General features: G+C 44.5%; 1 long non-coding RNA gene across 1 annotated transcript in view; it reads right to left on the bottom strand.

Annotated features, from left to right (window-relative positions):
• LOC130543437 (uncharacterized) overlaps nt 1–15,000 on the bottom strand; it is a 217,597-nt gene extending 202,597 nt beyond the window's left edge. The window contains exons 1-2 of the long non-coding RNA XR_008958789.1: nt 14,684–15,000; nt 5,880–6,032 (exon numbers count right to left, since the gene is read on the bottom strand). This is a non-coding gene — a long non-coding RNA (uncharacterized LOC130543437). The remainder of the gene's footprint in view (nt 1–5,879; nt 6,033–14,683) is intronic.
• Between the last annotated feature and the right edge of the window lie 1,778 nt (nt 15,001–16,778).

Below are 16,778 nucleotides of genomic sequence, written 5' to 3'. Positions count from 1 at the left end.
CCACTCAATATTTCCTTCAACTCTTTTGATGAGAGCTCCCACTGAGGGATTCTCTCAATACTGAAGGAAGCGTGGTGCTCACAATTACTGTCTACTATAATTCCAGACTTTGTATGTGCTTCTTTACAAGCTTTATCTCATTTCATCAACTAATTTGCCTGTTAATTTCACCAATATTTATCACCTAATAGTTAACATCTATTATCCTGTGTTGAGTGCTGGACTATAGCACTTTATCATATATTTTCTCTTTTTATCTTCACATAGTTCTTTTTTTTTTTTTAAAGATTTTATTTATTTATTTGACAGAAAGAGACAGCCAGCGAGAGAGGGAACACAAGCAGGGGGAGTGGGAGAGGATGAAGCAGGCTCCCAGAGGAGGAGCCCGATGTGGGGCTCGATCCCAGAATGCCGGGATCACGCCCTGAGCCGAAGGCAGATGCTTAACGACTGAGCCACCCAGGCGCCCCTATCTTCACATAGTTCTATGGGAATAAATCCTATTAATCTTCCACCCTTTGCCACCTACCCCTCATCCTTTACAGATAAGTGGGGTGCAGAGAGGAGAAGTAACTTTTCAAGATTCCCAGCTATCGGGATTCAAGTGAAGTAAGTGTAACTTCAGAAGCCATGCCCTGAGTTAAGGGTCATGAATAGATAGTCATAGTTTCTGCCCTCCTGGAATTTAAACTCCAGTGGGAGGAGCCCATGTTACACAAATAATTATATGAACATTATTTAATTACATTTGTGGGCTCTAAAGACCAAGAATAGGGTCCCATAATGTTATAGAACATAAGGACCTGACCTGATCTAGGAGTTCAGGACGTCTTTCTCAACACGGTGACATTTACATTGAAACCTACAAGATGAGAAGGAGTGGAATGGGGGTCATGACGGGCAGGATCATTTCCAGCAGAAGAAAGAGCAGTGGGCACAGGCTCTAAACAACCAAATGCCTGCAGCCAGACAGAATTCAGTACAGTACCAGTTTTGGCTAAATGTTGGGGACAGAAGGAAAAGGAGGCATTAAGTAAGGCTGGAGAGACGGGCAGGGACCATATGATGTGGGGCCTTGTAGCCCAAAGCAAAGATTTTGGTCTGTCTGAGGTACAACGGAAAACCGTGTAAAGTTGTTAAGCAATGACTTAGATTTACTTTTTAAAATTGGCACGAAGATGGAATAAATTGGAGGCACTCAGAAGCAGGTGTGTTACATCAATTAGAAGGATGTTTTAATTGGCCAGTGATATTTCACTATAATGTCTATTTTACAGATGAAGATACTAAAGTTTAGAGAGGCTACACTGCTTGCCTGAGTTGACAAGCTTGGGTCAAAGACAAGATCTGAATCCAGTTCTGACACTCAAGTTCATGTTACTTCCCACCACATCAATCTTTCACTTGTGGGCACAGTTTATGCCTCCCTGCTTGCTAAACGTAACACTAGGCTAGAGTTTAGGAGACCTTCCCCAAAGCACACGCCGGGTAATTAGCACACTGTGAATCTTAACTCATGTCTTTCAGGCCAAATCTAGTGTTCTTTCCACATTGCACTGCCTTTTGTTATTAGCCAGCGACATGTTTCAAAATGCTCCCTCCTTATGATGAAATGTAAACCATTAAGTTTTAAATGCCATTGCAGTCATAAATACAATGTGTAAATGTATCTGCCCACTATACCTCACAGGATTGTTATGCGGCTGAGATACTATGCATTCAGACACTTTGTAAATTGCCACGTACTGTACAGAAGTAAAGGCATACTGATGTTTGTTAAACAGGAAGCCAGAGTGCCACGGCAACTTGTCCAGTAGGAATGGGATCCCATCTCCATTTATTTTGATACCAGTTGCCAAAAGAACTTGTAGATTGTAAGGTGTAAGTATATTTCAAAGATTTGTGCAAATCGGGAATAGGGTCAAAGAGAAGGAGTTGATATCCCTGTCTCTACCACATGCCATTACATGGTCTCACTTATTCAGCGTTCAATTGGATAATCCTCAATATAATTACTTGTCCTAGAGAAACCTATGTGTCCCAGAATGCCACCCGGGGGGCCATTACTTCAGCTTTGTGAAGCAATGTCGTTTTTTTTTTTTTTTTTTAGAAACACACCTGAAGCTGAGAATTTATCTTTGCAATTTAAATTCTCAAGGAGAATGAAACATGGGTACACGGCCCAAATCAATAGTCATCTTTCTTCCATTAAAGAACTTTTAGAGTCTTTTATAGGATTCCATTTCTTATCATTAGCCTGTTCCTAAAGATACTTTTGGTCTGACTTGGTGTTTGTCAAACTACAGATCATGACCCATTGGTGGGTTCTGAAATCAATTTAGTGGTCATAAACAGTACTTTAAAAAATGAAACAGAAGGAAGTGAAAATACCCAACTGTGTTGTACATAGTAAGTGTATCGTTCTAAGGAGCTTTCCTGTCAGCCATTAACACACGTGCTTATGCACTGGGTGGCAACAGAAAATGACTTTCTTATTGTAGGTCACTCTCAAAAAAAAGTTTGCAACACACTGTTCTATTGGCTTCAGGAAGAAAGCTGGTATCTGTACACTTTCCTAGGCTCGACCATTGCATCAGTGAAATAAATAAAAAGGGAGCCGGGAAAAGGGGAAATCACTGGCAGCCCTGATTACCTGGAAGGCTTAACCCAACTTCAGGATGGAGAAAGGCTACCCATTTGTGATGTAGGTTACACTTGCTTCAAGATACGTGATGCCTAAAAGTTTTCTTAAAGCTGCAGCCCCTGGAGAAGGTGGTGAGTGGGGACCCGGAACTACCTAGCAGCCGTTCATGGAAAGCGCCTAGAACGGATGGCGTCTGGGGGGTGGGGTGGGGGGTTTTTCAAGCAGCAGGTAAGAATAGAGCTGCTTCAGTCACGTGTAGAGGGTGTACTACATGCTGGGCTCTGGTCTTACATGTTCATCTTAGTATTTACTAAACACTTAAGGTACTGGCGATGTGCCAAGCCCTGTTCCAAGCCCTGTTCTTTGTGCTTTACAGATGCGCGTTTCTGTCACCTATGAGGCAGGCGCTCTTGTTAGCCCCCTTTAAAGGAGAAGAAATTAAGAGATCGAGTAGATAAGAAACAACAAAGGCGATGCCTGCCCTGTGGCTTTGATGCTTCCCCTTAGCTCCCAGCCCTGGGCCTCCTAAAAAGGGCATTTCACCTAGATTCTAGCTCAACTTCTGACCCTGGCAAGGCTGTTTGCGTGTGTGTATGCGTGTGCGTGCATGTATGTGTGTGTGAGAGAGTGTGAATTCATGTGTCCAACGTGTACCCACTCACCGTAGTGGTGGGAAAGACAACTTGTAAGAATGCTGCCAAAGGAGCCTAGAAGAAAAGGCCATTTGCATAAAATGCCCCAAAGCTGCTAGCACTCTTACTCTGATGCCTTGTTTCCCTGTCCTGCATCCTGGTTAAAATAACAGTAAAAAAGCTGCCTTAAGCTCCCACTCTGCTCTTCTACGCACTCAAGTATTATGGGAAGATTCAAAAGGTTAAAATCCTCTGCCATGGGGCAAAACTTTTGAAATAATTGGAGGATGGAAGGGGAGAGTGGGAAAGGATTTGAAGGCAGGGAGGCTCGCATGCAAACAGGTTCCTGTGAGGCCTTGTTGGGAGCAAGGGAAGGAAGAACAAAGCCTTCTGATTTGGGTACATAGGGTTTGCAAGACTGGCCAAAAAAGTTTAAATGTTTCCACAGTTGGAATGGGAAGAGGAAGATAAAACCACCGTAGAGCAAATAGGAGGGAGAAGCTAATGGGAAAAGAAATCAAATTACGTTGATCAGCGGTTGCAATGAGGATATTATCAATTTATCCTTTGCGGGTGAAAGTATTGCAACTGTCCTTTAGCAGAAGCGTCTATGTACCTGGGTATCCTTCGCGAAAACATTTTCAAGGAGACAGAAAAGCCTCATGTGACAGAAGACTGAAACGCTTCCTCAGGTGGAGTGGAGAATAGTAATGCTTTGGTCCTACAGGAAAATAAAAGATAGAGTTCCCAGAGGCCCCAAATCCCATTAAATAAGTTAGTAAAAGTTGGTTATTGTTTCCACATGTTCTTTAGTGTCTCCTAGAGGATTTAGTGTCCACCTAAGTGTGTGCAGGGTGGGGAGGGTGTCATGAAGGGGTGGGGGTGGGGAGATGGGTCCCATGATAACCCTACCTCTCCAGCAAAGTCTGGTCCACTGGCTGGACCTCCAGGGAGCCTTCCAGGTAATCCCGGCTGGCAGTGATTTCCCCTTTTGCTGACTCCCTTTTTATTTGTCTCACTGATGCAATTTTTTCCTCACTAGTATATGAGCTTACTCCCCACGTTAGAGGGACATCTCCTTGAAGACAGGGACTGTGTTTTTCACCTTGTAGCATCTACAGCACAGAGTGCCATGTCCTACGTATATTAAACACTCGATATTTATTGATCGACTGAAATTTCAGACCTTACCAAGCTCCAGACGAGAGGACTTTATGTGCCCCCGAAGCTGTCACCTCCAGTGCCTTTTTCTTTCTATATTGCTTTTGAAGAACTTCTAAACAGTCCTTTTGATTATGTCGCAGTCTTTTGGGAGATTTGTAGGAGACTACCCTCCCACAACCCCAGCTCCTGTCCCCAGGTGGCTCTGGCAACTCAGGTCAGGAGCCAGTGTGGGTAAGTTAAGCACACACGGAGATGGCCGTCCCAAACACGGACGCAGCCTACTTCTGTATACACCAACTCACTCCGCTACGGATTCTTCCCTTATGAGCAGAGCCAGCTCCAGATAACAGATCTCTCAAAGGTAGTTTGCCTCTTTCTTTGGACGTTCCATGCACAGCTTTCCTGACATCGAGGCTGACCTCTCAGAAGTGCGATGGCCACAGGCTACCAGGCCCACAAGCCTCTGTGGCCACGGGCTTGGAGAGAAACAAGGGTGGCCGCATACATGTTATGCTCACGTAACGAATAAAGGCCACAGACCCTGAAGGTCCTACGAGGCATGCTATTTCCACCCAGCCCACCCATTTGTGCTCAGCTACTGCCGGCTGAAGGCAGACATCGGTGCTGACGGTGTGCACGACTTTGTTACTTAGAGGTCACAGGTGCATTAAGAGAGAGTGCAGAGAAACGCCATCCGTTCCCCACTTAGTGCTGCTTCATACATAATGTTCTGGTGTGAAATGTCAGCTTTAGCTTCTACAGGGCATCTGTGTGTGGACAATTTATGAAGTTATCTGGCTTAAAAAGAAGAGTCGATTCTGGAGGCACCTCTGGTTTTGTCGCGAAAAACATCAGGATAATGGCATCAGCAGAAAGGAGCGGTGGGGAGGCGAGGAAGGGGTAAGGAGAGAGGGGAATCCAAAACTGTGCATGTACGGTTAGAACCCTAAAATCCCTCTGCCCCACATTTGGCCTCCATGAGGCGTATGAGGCTCTTCAAGACTACCCTACATCCGTTCCTTCTCAGAGGGTAGTCAGCTCAGATTTGCCAGTTTTCTCCATCTGCATTAACAACCCGCGACCCAGCCGTGTTGGAGGCCGGACCCTGACTAAACACGGATGCCTTCCTTACTAAGCGCGGGGCGAACAAGCTCTCTGTGACTTCGGGAACAGTAAAGTCATCCTCCCGGCCCACCTGGGCGTAGACCTTGGCGCAAGGGGAGTTTGCTTATTTTTTCATTCATTTCACAATTATTTTTCCTGAGTATCTATTTTGTAAGCATCGCTGTGCTAGGTGCCGATGAAGCAAAGGTGAATAAAATGCAGCCTCTGCTCTCAAGATACCCCCGGGGAGACAGACGCACCAGCAAATAATTTCAGCATTATCTCAGTGTGTTTTATGCCAGGTTGCTATGGGAACACATTAGAGAGGCCCTTACCCTTGTCTGGGGAGGAGCTGGTCCAGAGAAGATTCTAGAGAAAATGGTGCTTGGACAGCAGATGATGAGGAGTTAGCTTGAGAACTGGTGGCAGGAAGCGAGAGGAAGAGCAGGAAGTGAACGTTGCCAGCAGTGGTCAGCTCCTGCGAGGGTCTGGAAGGGAGGAAAAGCATAGTCAGTCTGGAGAAATGCAAGTAGTCTGATACGGCCGGAGCATCGAGGGAAGACCGGGGAATTAGACATAAAACAGGCAATGAGGGCCACAGCAAGGAGTCATAGCAGTGAGTCTGGACTTGTCCTGAGGACCATGGGGAGCCATCGAAGGGTTTGAAATAGGGGGCTGACTGATCTGGTTTGCATTTTATAAGGATCTCTCCAACTGCAGTGTGGGGAACAGACTGGAATGAGACTAGGCACTGGCTGGAGAGCCATCGCAGGAATCCAGAGGAGAACATGGAGTGCCTGGCCTAAGGGCCTCACTGCAAGGCAGCGAGAAATGCTAGACACAACAGGAAGTGGTATGGACTGGAGGGGGGGATGTGAGGGGGCAGAAGAGCCAAGGATGACCTCTGGGTTCCCATGATGGAGTCCCGCCAGCTTCCCAGCATGTTAAGTGCATAAGATATGCAATGATCAGGTACAATTTCTTATTTGTTTTTTCTCCCACTTTATTCGTTTTATACTATTTATTCTTTTATAGAAGAAAATAACATTAATTCAGCTCTTGGCTGTGATATTTTTTTTAACTTTGAAAACCAGTAATAACACATAAAGATGAGGCGGGCTAGTAGAAAAGTTTGAAAAAAATACTATTAATTTTTTCAGGGAAAGGAAAAAAAAAAACCTATGCCATATGTAGAAAGTTTCCAATTAGGTTAATGTACCTTAAACTGTATTAGTAATTAAGTGCTTTGGGTATTAAAATACCTAATCTAGCTTCAGGCTGTTTTTGATAAATCCTTTGACATTTTCCCAGCTGAGGGGGAGAGACAGAGCAGAGGAGGCCTCGCCTGGGATTATAGAGCTCTTGGCTCTACTCCCCAGCTTTTAGCGGCTTACCGTGTGACCTTGTAAAGCTGCTTTAGACCCCCAGCCTTTAGTTGCCCTATCTGTAAAATGGCAAAAATAAGAACATGGCAACATGAGCGATCATGGTTATGTCTTCCCCTAACACAGAGCTTGGAACTCAGTGGGATAAAGCTTTTTGTGGGGTGGGAGGGGGGTAATTTGGGTTTGGTTTTTATGTTATTTATTCTACTTAGGGACATATTAATCTGTAAGTAACAGAATACCTGATATTTCTGGCTTTGAGATATATATTTATATATATATATATATATATTTTGTAACCTAACAAGAAATTGGCAGACAGATAATCTAGGACATCCATACAAGATGCATGGAGCTATGGTAACTCAACCAAGTTATCGAGAACCCAGTTCCTTCTATATTTCCACTCTGATACCCTTAGTATTTCCTTATTGCCAGATACTAGCTATACCTTCAAGCAATACTTACCTTTAGTGGAAAAAAGTAAGAAGGGTGGGTGCTGGCTTTATTTCTAACATTTGTCAGGAAGAAAACCCGCTTTCCCAGATGAGCGGTGCCACAACTGCCTTGGACTCCTATCAACAGAACTGCAAACCCCACCCCCATCCTCTGCCTGATCCAAGGGAGGCTGGGAAAGTGAGTGGGAAAGCACTGGTGAAGGGGGGCAAGAAAGGAGGGGGGTTGGAAAGAGGTGTTGAGTGAGCAAATCAACAGCGTCTGTCACACCTGCTAAACAGAGCCCCATCAAAAGCGGGAGAGTGAATCATTTCTCAGGAAGAAAAGCTTTGCAGGTGAAGCAGAGAAGAGGTTTTCGAAAGGAGCCCCTACTTGGGAGCTTGCCTCAAATTTGGTGGGACTTCAGTAATTTCTTTGCTCCAAAATCGTGAAAATCTGGCCCACCCCAAAAGGTGAATTATAGGGAAACCGGATTTCTTCCTCTAGGAGGTAGACCCAGCAATGAATAAAAAGCACAAGTAGAGAAGGGAAAAGAAAGTGGTATCCACGGAAGTGGGATAGGGGCCAATTCCTGAAGAACCCTAGTTTATGTCTGACCCTTCAGACTTGTTTATTGTGGGGTGTGATGGGAAAAGCTAAGCCCAGGAAAGAAGTAGCAAAACTCTTCTTTGTGTGGTGCCCCCGAAAGAGTTTTCAACCCAGCTTTTGAGGACACAGGGGTAAAGTGTGGGTATAGTTGAATGTGTTCCCAATTCCCATATTAGTTGGCCCTCCAATGTGCATGGATCCTTCACTGCTTCCCTGGAGAGAGCCCTCCTCTGCTTATGACAAGGTGGTAGGGAGTGTATGAGTGTGTTTTCTCCATCACATTTGAATAAGGTCTCAATTTTCCTTTTCAGATTATCATTTAACAAGGTTTATTGTTCATGCTTATATGCCTCAGGCAGCCTATTAGGACATTAGGGAAAAACTGCCCACACCACTTTATTTATTTATTTATTTATTTATTTATTTATTTATTTATTTATTTATTTATTTTTAACCTGGAGACAAAACATGCAGAATTGCAATTTTTATTCCTGGAGAGGAGGGACAGCTCCCGGGTCTGACCGCCCATCCATACCTCCTTCTCTCCTTGGTGTGTGATCCCACAGACCGGTGAGCCTGTTCTGTGCTGTGACTGGAGAGTCTCTCAAACTACAGACCACCTTCCTTTAAGCCTTCGCCAGTATGTGAGCCTCTATAGTCACTGAGATTCAAAAAAAAAAAAAAAAAATCCTGTTTAAAGAGTCAGCTTTCTTAATAAGATTGTCACTTCTCCTTTCCTCAAGTGAAATATTTTGCTGCAGAGGGGACTGTATGTGTTTCCAAATGTCTCTGGTCTGGCTCAGGATCCCGGGGAGATTCAGCAGGACAGGGGTGGAGCGTGTAACTCCCACACGCTAGTCAAGTAATACAGGGGCTCTCAGACAGAGCTCAGTGAGGAGAAGCAGACCCCTTAGCTGGTGTATGTAAACTGGCAACTCAATTTCAAGGACACGGGAGGATTACCAGGGAGACTGACTACAGAGCAAAGACTTGTCTGTGTATTTTTGCATGCATTTGTGCCACTGCTAATCTGTCCGCGTGCGGTGCAATAGCCCAGTTCCTTTACTAGCTCGAGTGCATCGAGGAGAAGAGAAGCAAGCTCACACGTAATTAGGACACATTTGTGAAGAATACGGCGAGTGAAATTAAGGTTAAGCACTGAATATATTTTCATATCACTCTGCTAACAATTGCTTCAGGGACTCAAAGCCATAGAGATCACACTCCAAAAATCCATTGCACACACGGCAATGCCCTTCATGAAGCTTACATATCATTTTCCAGGAGCTTTATCAACTCACGGCAGCACATTAAAGGCTCCTAGCATCATAGTGGCCAAAAGCTGTTAAACAGAAAATGGTCTGATTCCATCATCCTTAAATTCTTCCCAGAGATGATACATGAACACTCCAGGATTAAGAGTAGAATAGGAATTCTAAACAGATTATCTTTGTGAATGGAATATGGCATGGGATACCCATCACCCTTTCCCTTGTGATTTCCTACCTCAGGGTTGGGGAGGGAGGATGAAGTGGAGGCCAGGTAAAGAGTAGTTAAGAGAACAGAGGTTTCTTATGAACTGAGTTGGTATATTTAGCTTCTAGTTCTACTTAGACATCCTAATATGTTCATAGTAACAGGCCTTAATCTCCTCTGAGCACATCACCATCTAAGGGTCTGAGCCAAAGCAATTCTGAAAAGGCTCTCAGGCTTGGGATCAGCCTCTCTAAATTTACGGTTTGGGGTAAATTGGTACCCTGCTCTGCAGTGAACTGAGGGAGAATTTTCTCTTTCTAGGATTTTTCAAATTTCCTTCAAAATCTCTTAACACAAGAGTGCTGTTTTGGAGATTCCAACTCCTCACCGTCCCTATGTCCTCTAACGTAAGTACAGCCTGAGTTAAATGAACCTATATTGACCTAATATGTAGCCATTTAAAGTTAGGAACACGGATTCAAAAATTTCTATTCAAATCATTGATCAGAGTTAAAAAAGAAAGCTCATGCTTATATTTTACACATTTTATTATAGTTGTTCAGTCCTCTCTGAATGAGGAACAGCATTCAGGAAAATGCAATCAATTCTTTATGGCTCCGTTCTGGACTGATCAGCCATCTTGACTACACCAACTATTGTACTGGTATAGCCTCCTCTCAGTTGTCTCCGGACCTCTTGAGGACCCCTGTAACTTTTCTGCTGTTAGAATGCCCAAATGGCTATTTGCCTATCCTCTGGGGTCTGGGGCAGGACACATGAGCTTTCGCATGAAGAACTGCTAGGAGATTTTTCTTTTAGGAAATAACATAAAAGCCGTATCATTTGGGGGTAGTTTTACAGGTTGTTTTTTCTGGTAGCCGTAGCTCCCCCTGCTGCCCAGTTGGGGGTAAGAGAGACCACAGTAATCTCTGAAACGGGACAAAACAAAGCCTACTGGGGGTCAAGGCTCCAGAAGCCAGCAACTGAAGTCAATTAACCTCAGCTCAAGAGTCTGGAACAGGCTTGGGTCTTTGAGGGTGGGTGTGAAGCAAGAGAGGGGGGTGGAATTTTAAACATGGCATCACCAACTGTTGGGTAAAAGTCAAAAATACAAATAGAAGAAAACCTGGATTCACACACAAATGTTCATCAATGAGCAAGTTCTCTGGTCCTCCACCAAACGCTTACTTCCAGGTGACAGTGCTCTTTTTGCCTTTCTATTAGTTGTTCCATCAGCTATCTAGCTACATAATCTCTGCCTGCTTCCTGATCTGTAAGAGGGGTTTATTTGATGATTCAATTTGAAAAATGTATGTATTTATCACAATACCTGATATTTATATAGAAGCAGCCGACACATGTTGGCTGCTGTTATTATGCTAGTTAATGTATCTTGTTCAAGCCATTGGTTCTCAAACTTGACTGTACCTTGGAATCCTCTGGAGAATTTTGAAAAATACTGATGCCTGGGGACTATTCCTGGAGATTCTGATTTAATTGATAAGGCCTGTGGCCTGGGAATTAGGGTTTTTAAAGTTCTTAGAGAATTAAAATACACAGAAAAGTTTCAGATCCTTTGATCTAGGACGCCCAAGCATCCGCTCTCGTTGACTAATGTCTCACAAGGAAAGGGTCTCTTGTGCTAGGTGAAATGAGGGGGCCTTCTGCAGGGTCAGACTAGCTGCGGGGCGCAGAGAAAGCCTCTACCTCTTTGCTAAAGAGTGGTCCCTGGCTCAGCAGCATCTGAATCACTTGGGAGCATGTTAAACTCTCAGGTCCCACCCCGGTCCTACTGGATCAGAGCCTTCAAGTTTGAAAAGCCATGCTCTAGCTCCCACTTTATCTTCTCCCTCTTGCTTTGGCTTCTTCTATTCACCATGGAGAATAGCGTTAAGCATTTCTGACAAGGGAATATCCTCACAAAAAAAGCTCCTGGCCTTTATTTCAATAAATTCTTCAGATTCTTGGGGCACCTGGGTGGCACAGCGGTTAAGCGTCTGCCTTCAGCTCAGGGCGTGATCCCGGCGTTCTGGGATCGAGCCCCACGTCAGGCTCCTCCGCTAGAAGCCTGCTTCTTCCTCTCCCACTCCCCCTGCTTGTGTTCCCTCTCTCACTGGCTGTCTCTATCTCTGTCAAATAAATAAATAAAAATCTTAAAAAAAAAATAAAAAAAATAAATTCTTCAAATTCAAATCTCCTTAGAGTTTTGTTTTTTGTTTTTTTGGCTGCCAGATGTAGTTTTAGTTTTTAATACCTGTCTCCACTCACAAGCACCCACTTCATGTCTGCTGATAGGTGTGTACTAGGCCTCTTACGTGGTTTCTAAAAATATTCTTTTTTAGGGCCAGTGCAAATGCCCTGACCTGGCCAGCTTTGGTCTATTGTTGAGACTGGGTTGACATGTGATAGAGGATCTTTGGTACATCACAGCTACGAGACCAAATTTAGAGGATGATTCTTATTTACTAGATGTTCAGAAAGGAAATAAAATCCTCCATTAGAACCTAGTCATTAAGGTTAACAGTAAACCATAAAATGAATGGAATGTTGGCCCGGTGGACAGGTTCCTAAAAAAGACAATGCAAATGTTTTTAACTAAAAACGTGGGGAGACTGGACAGGGCTTTGGAAAAAAGGAAAGGGGCAGAGTGAGTGATTTAGAAAAAGAAAAAATCTCAACAGGAATTTGACTTCTATACCATTAGCATAATTCTGTGACATTAGCACTTCTTTCTCCCTTGCCCACCCGGGTTCAAAAAGAAAAATATTTAAACAGGAGTTTTAAAAGATTTTACACATGAGTTTTAAATGATGCATATTGAGATAGAAATAATGCAAGAATTACTACTGCTGTCTTCATTTTTTCTCTCTCTTATTCTCTCTCTGAAGGCACAATGCCCTCTTTATAAAGCTTTTATGTCTATAAACAATTTAGGGGAAGACACTGAAACCAAATCTGTAAACGTGCAAGGCTCCTGGATTGGTGGGGAGGGGATGCAGTGAGGGGGAGACACAAATTGCAAAGAGCAGAATAATCAGATACAGAGAGACTTTGATCTTCTGGAGACCTAAGCTAATAGATGTTAAGTGCAGTTCAGTGGAAGTAATAACCCATGAAGAAAACAAAATCTGCAAAATGATAAAATGCTGCAGTCTACTGATCAAGGAAGACATTGGAAAATTACTATGAAAGCATCCTTAGCCCAGCAGATCCAAGGTGAAGAAAGGGCTGCGTCTGCCAACCAGCAGCCAGACATTCCAGGCAGATTTAGCCGTCTCCCATTTTGTGGCCAGATTAACACTCTGTGGAGCCTGAATGCTTTCTCACTGAAAAGGCATGGACTGGCACCATCACAGCCCTGGGCTTCGTAATCTCTCCCAGTGACGCCATAGTGAATCACCCGAGGCTGGCCATGTGCTCTGTGGGGGCGTTTTGGGGGCCGTCATCACTGGTAATCAGTTAGCACAAGTAAAGAATTTCTGAATAGTCTCCAAATGAAATACTGAAGTCCTGGTCATTTTTTGTTTTGTTTTGTTTTCATTATCAGGACACAGTTAAGACTTATTAGACATCTTTCAAAAAAATCAAAATCTTACCAAGCAAACTATTGAGAAAGAAACTGTGAAATTATGAACATTTAAATGCAATTAAAAAATCCTGAAGGTTTACAAAAGGGAACTCCTTAACACGAGTTTAAGTAAGATTTTAGCATGCGTATCTACTGATTGAGTGACAACTGGGTTATACACGGTGTAAGGTAGGACAGATTTAATTTAATGGGTCTATAGACCAAACTAAATTTGTAGTATCCAGAGAAAAATCTAAAACCTGAAGCAGTTAGGTAAGTTCAGTCTGGACAGACTCTTACCGCGAAAAGAATGAAAACAAGCAAACAAACAAACAAGAAAAACAAACCCCAAGACCCCAGAGACTGTGAGTTAAAATGGGGAGAAAATGAAGAAGGCAGCTAAGAAGCCACAGGTCCCTGCATGTCACGTAGAGGCTAATTACGCACACGGAAAACAGTGTCGGAGCCACACACTAGTGTGTCTGGATCGGGTGGGAGCACACAAATAAAATGAAAGGAAAGCTACAGTTGTAATCCGGGCACGATGTGGACAAGCTCTGCTGGACACAAGCCTTGGTTCGCCTTTGAAAAACTTCACATCAGAACACTTAAAAGCCACTTGCCTAGAGCGTCCTTCTTATCAAGAGAAAGACTGAAGTTGGCAAGCCTCAGACACCAACACAGACCAGCACTACCGATGACCAAAGAGAAACGAATGGGAATCGTACCGCGGATCTGTCCCAGTGCATCTACACTCTCCGGCCGAGGTCCTCACGGGGCAGGGATCCTGGGTTAGCATCTAACCGTGGGCCGTCCCTCCACGGAGAGATTTCGGAGAGACTGGCCCTTTCGAATCGATTTTCCCTAGGAGGACCACTGGCCCCACAGGCTGCCAGAGTGAAATGAAAACTCCAGGCCTCCCAACAATTGTTGGAGAAGATATTTTATGTAATAAAAAGATATTTCCGTTTTAGACAAGTGGAATCCTTGTTTTGAAGTCCTGGGGCAGAGGCCCAGCTCCCGCGGCCGACGGAGGAGCGGGGGGTTCCGAGGAGGAGGCACGGCCCCTGACTTCCCGGTCTGTGCCTCAGCCCGCCGTGTCGGCGGCCTCCCCCCTACAACCGTCCTTATCTATTACATGCATATAACACAGTTTAGACTAAGCATGCTGAGTGGATTAACTAATGATTGCAAACCACTTTGGAAAGAGAAAATAGCCCATACGTGGCCAGAATGACTAATGATTAGATAATAGAGCGTCCTAAATTTTACTTTTAATTCAAATAAACCTCTTCTTGATGATGAAAGTTGTGCTATTAAACTGAAGACTTTTTTTACTAGAGGTTTTCACGGTATTTTCATTTGAGTTGAATTTCTGTTCTTCAGACCCATATTTCTGCCAATTTCTGTCTCTTGTGCTTTCTCTGGCACAACCGAAAGAACAAAGTTAATAACAGAGAAAGGACAAGCTTTAAAAAGTGCTGCACTTATCGTCAGTTGTAATTCTGCTATTAAATGGTCTTGGCATTTGGGAAATTCTTCTCAATCTTACTTTTTTTCTTAGACAAAAAAGCTGAAAACATGGAATTTATACTAAAAATAATCCTTCTCCATCTTTCCCTCTCTCAGTCTTCTCCCCTTTTGCACTCAAGTTCTGATCCCCTACCTCTGTAGGATAGTCCAAGATAAACGCCGAGCCTCTGCTTCTCCTTTAACTTTTCCAGAAGCAACACGTAGTCATGTTCTTTCACACACACATCCACACCACACAATTTGTGTAGAATTATTTTTCACTCTGATTTCTGCCTGTGGAACAGATTGAAGATTTTACCATCCAAAACCCACAAAGAGAAAACTCCTACTGTGGTCTTCAGAATTTCCATTCAGTTGGTTTGCCTGCCAAGTCCAGTGACCAGTACCGCCGCTCCTGATGGTGGGGAACATATGGTACTGCTGTGAATAGTTTTGCTCTCACTGCTGTGAAATCCCACGCCCTCCTACAGAATGTGTTTGGAGGAGCAAATGGTAAGTGTCGCTCTTCAGCACGGCTCCTTCTCCGCCGATGGAACCCAGCCCTTTAAACAACAAAATGAAGAGATAACGGCATGTCTTCACAGTCTTCAGCTTCAGGGTTAATGGCGACCTGTTACTGTTAACTGGTCCTTCTCGCCCGCAAGGGAGGATTTTCTCCCCTACACACCCTGAGTCAACCAGGATGATGGAAAACCTAGCACCCATCACTTTCCTTTTATCATCCTCATCCTCCCTCTCCTCCTTTTAAAAAAGAAAAAAAAAGAAAAATCTTGAAGTGGGATGCAGTCTCTAAGTTAAATTGGGGCTCCAGAAAGAGCACTGGACTAGGAGTCACAAAGCTGGGAGCATCAAACACAAGCTAGCCTTGAAACCTTGGGCCAACATACTCAGTGCCTTTTCTGTGAAGCAGACGGTGTGGGCCCCTCATGCCCCTTCCGGTTCTAAGATTATATGTATTTGTCTAGTGCAATCCCACCCCACTCCAACCTCATCCCCGGGAAAATCTCTTTCCACACTACTCAAAATACACAATTATGTTTCGTTTCGGAACATAGCTTTCAGGACTGACTTGGTTACTTGTTTCCGGGGTTATTCGCCTCTGATGTCAAGTGGTTCTTCTGTTTAGCAAAACTCTCCGCTGCTGCAATGTAAGGCCGCGTTTTTCTCCCTCCCTTTCCTGTGAGAGCACGGGACAACCCATTGGAATCTTGCTTCTAACCACTCCTCTTCCTCATGTTGACTGTCCCTCACTCACTCTATGCTGTGGCCTGGGAGATGGGCGTTCAGATGTCCTCACGCCCCCTTCTCCCGCCATCCCCATCACCACGGTCACCACTGGGGGCACGGCTGACTGGGGGCTGTTTAGAGGCCTGGGCGTGATTCTGTGGGTGCCACATTTGTGGGTGTGCGAGAAGGCACAGAGAGAGCAGACGTTGCTCTGCCGCTGAAGAGGGCTGCGGAGACCGAAGTCCTAGACACGCTTCGGTGCAGGAGGAGGACGTGCCCAGATGGGAAGCCTCAAGTACAGAGGCACTTGTACATCTACTTATCTTGATCTCAATGATGCTGTTTATGAGTGAGCTATTCAGGAGGAGGGAGAAACCCACAGAGAAGGAAAAATAACAGGTTGGAGTGATTATGTACAGGAGGAGAGGCCCTAGTGGAAGTCCGGTGGGAGAGGAGGAAGGGAATAAAATTAAGAATGATTAATGGCGGATCTCTAATGGTTTCATTGGATCCAAAGGAACAGGGCAATACCAAGTAAGAAACACTTGATACAGGAAAGGAGTGTAAGTGTGAAGGAAAATATATCATTCTACAGACGCTGACAGGCTGCGAGGATGGGGAAGAATCCCTCCAGAGCAGAAAGGAGCAGCCCCCTGCCCCTGACACCCACGCAGAGGTACCCTGGCCAACATGGCGTCTTCTGATCTTGCTGGGAAATTCCGTCCCGCTGCATCCCAGAATAGCTGTCCAAGTAGAATAACTGTCCATGAGATGGGAGTGAATCCAGGATAAGGGAATTCTACTTCTAGGAAGATTTAAATTAGGGACACAGGCACCCCTCCTCCAAAATGTAACCTTAACAGTGCTGTAAAGGATGTGTGTTTGCGTGTGTGTGATTCACAGTATTTGCTTGAGAAGCAGAAAACTGGTCAAACTGCAGTTGCCTGAGACCCAGCCCTACTCTCCCCCTAATCCACTCCCCTGCCACTTCCCACCTCCCT

The sequence above is a fragment of the Ursus arctos genome, unplaced genomic scaffold (assembly GCF_023065955.2).
Source record: "Ursus arctos isolate Adak ecotype North America unplaced genomic scaffold, UrsArc2.0 scaffold_12, whole genome shotgun sequence".
In the NCBI taxonomy this organism is placed as follows: Eukaryota; Metazoa; Chordata; class Mammalia; order Carnivora; family Ursidae; genus Ursus; species Ursus arctos.
This window is presented reverse-complemented; position numbering and strand designations above follow the sequence as displayed.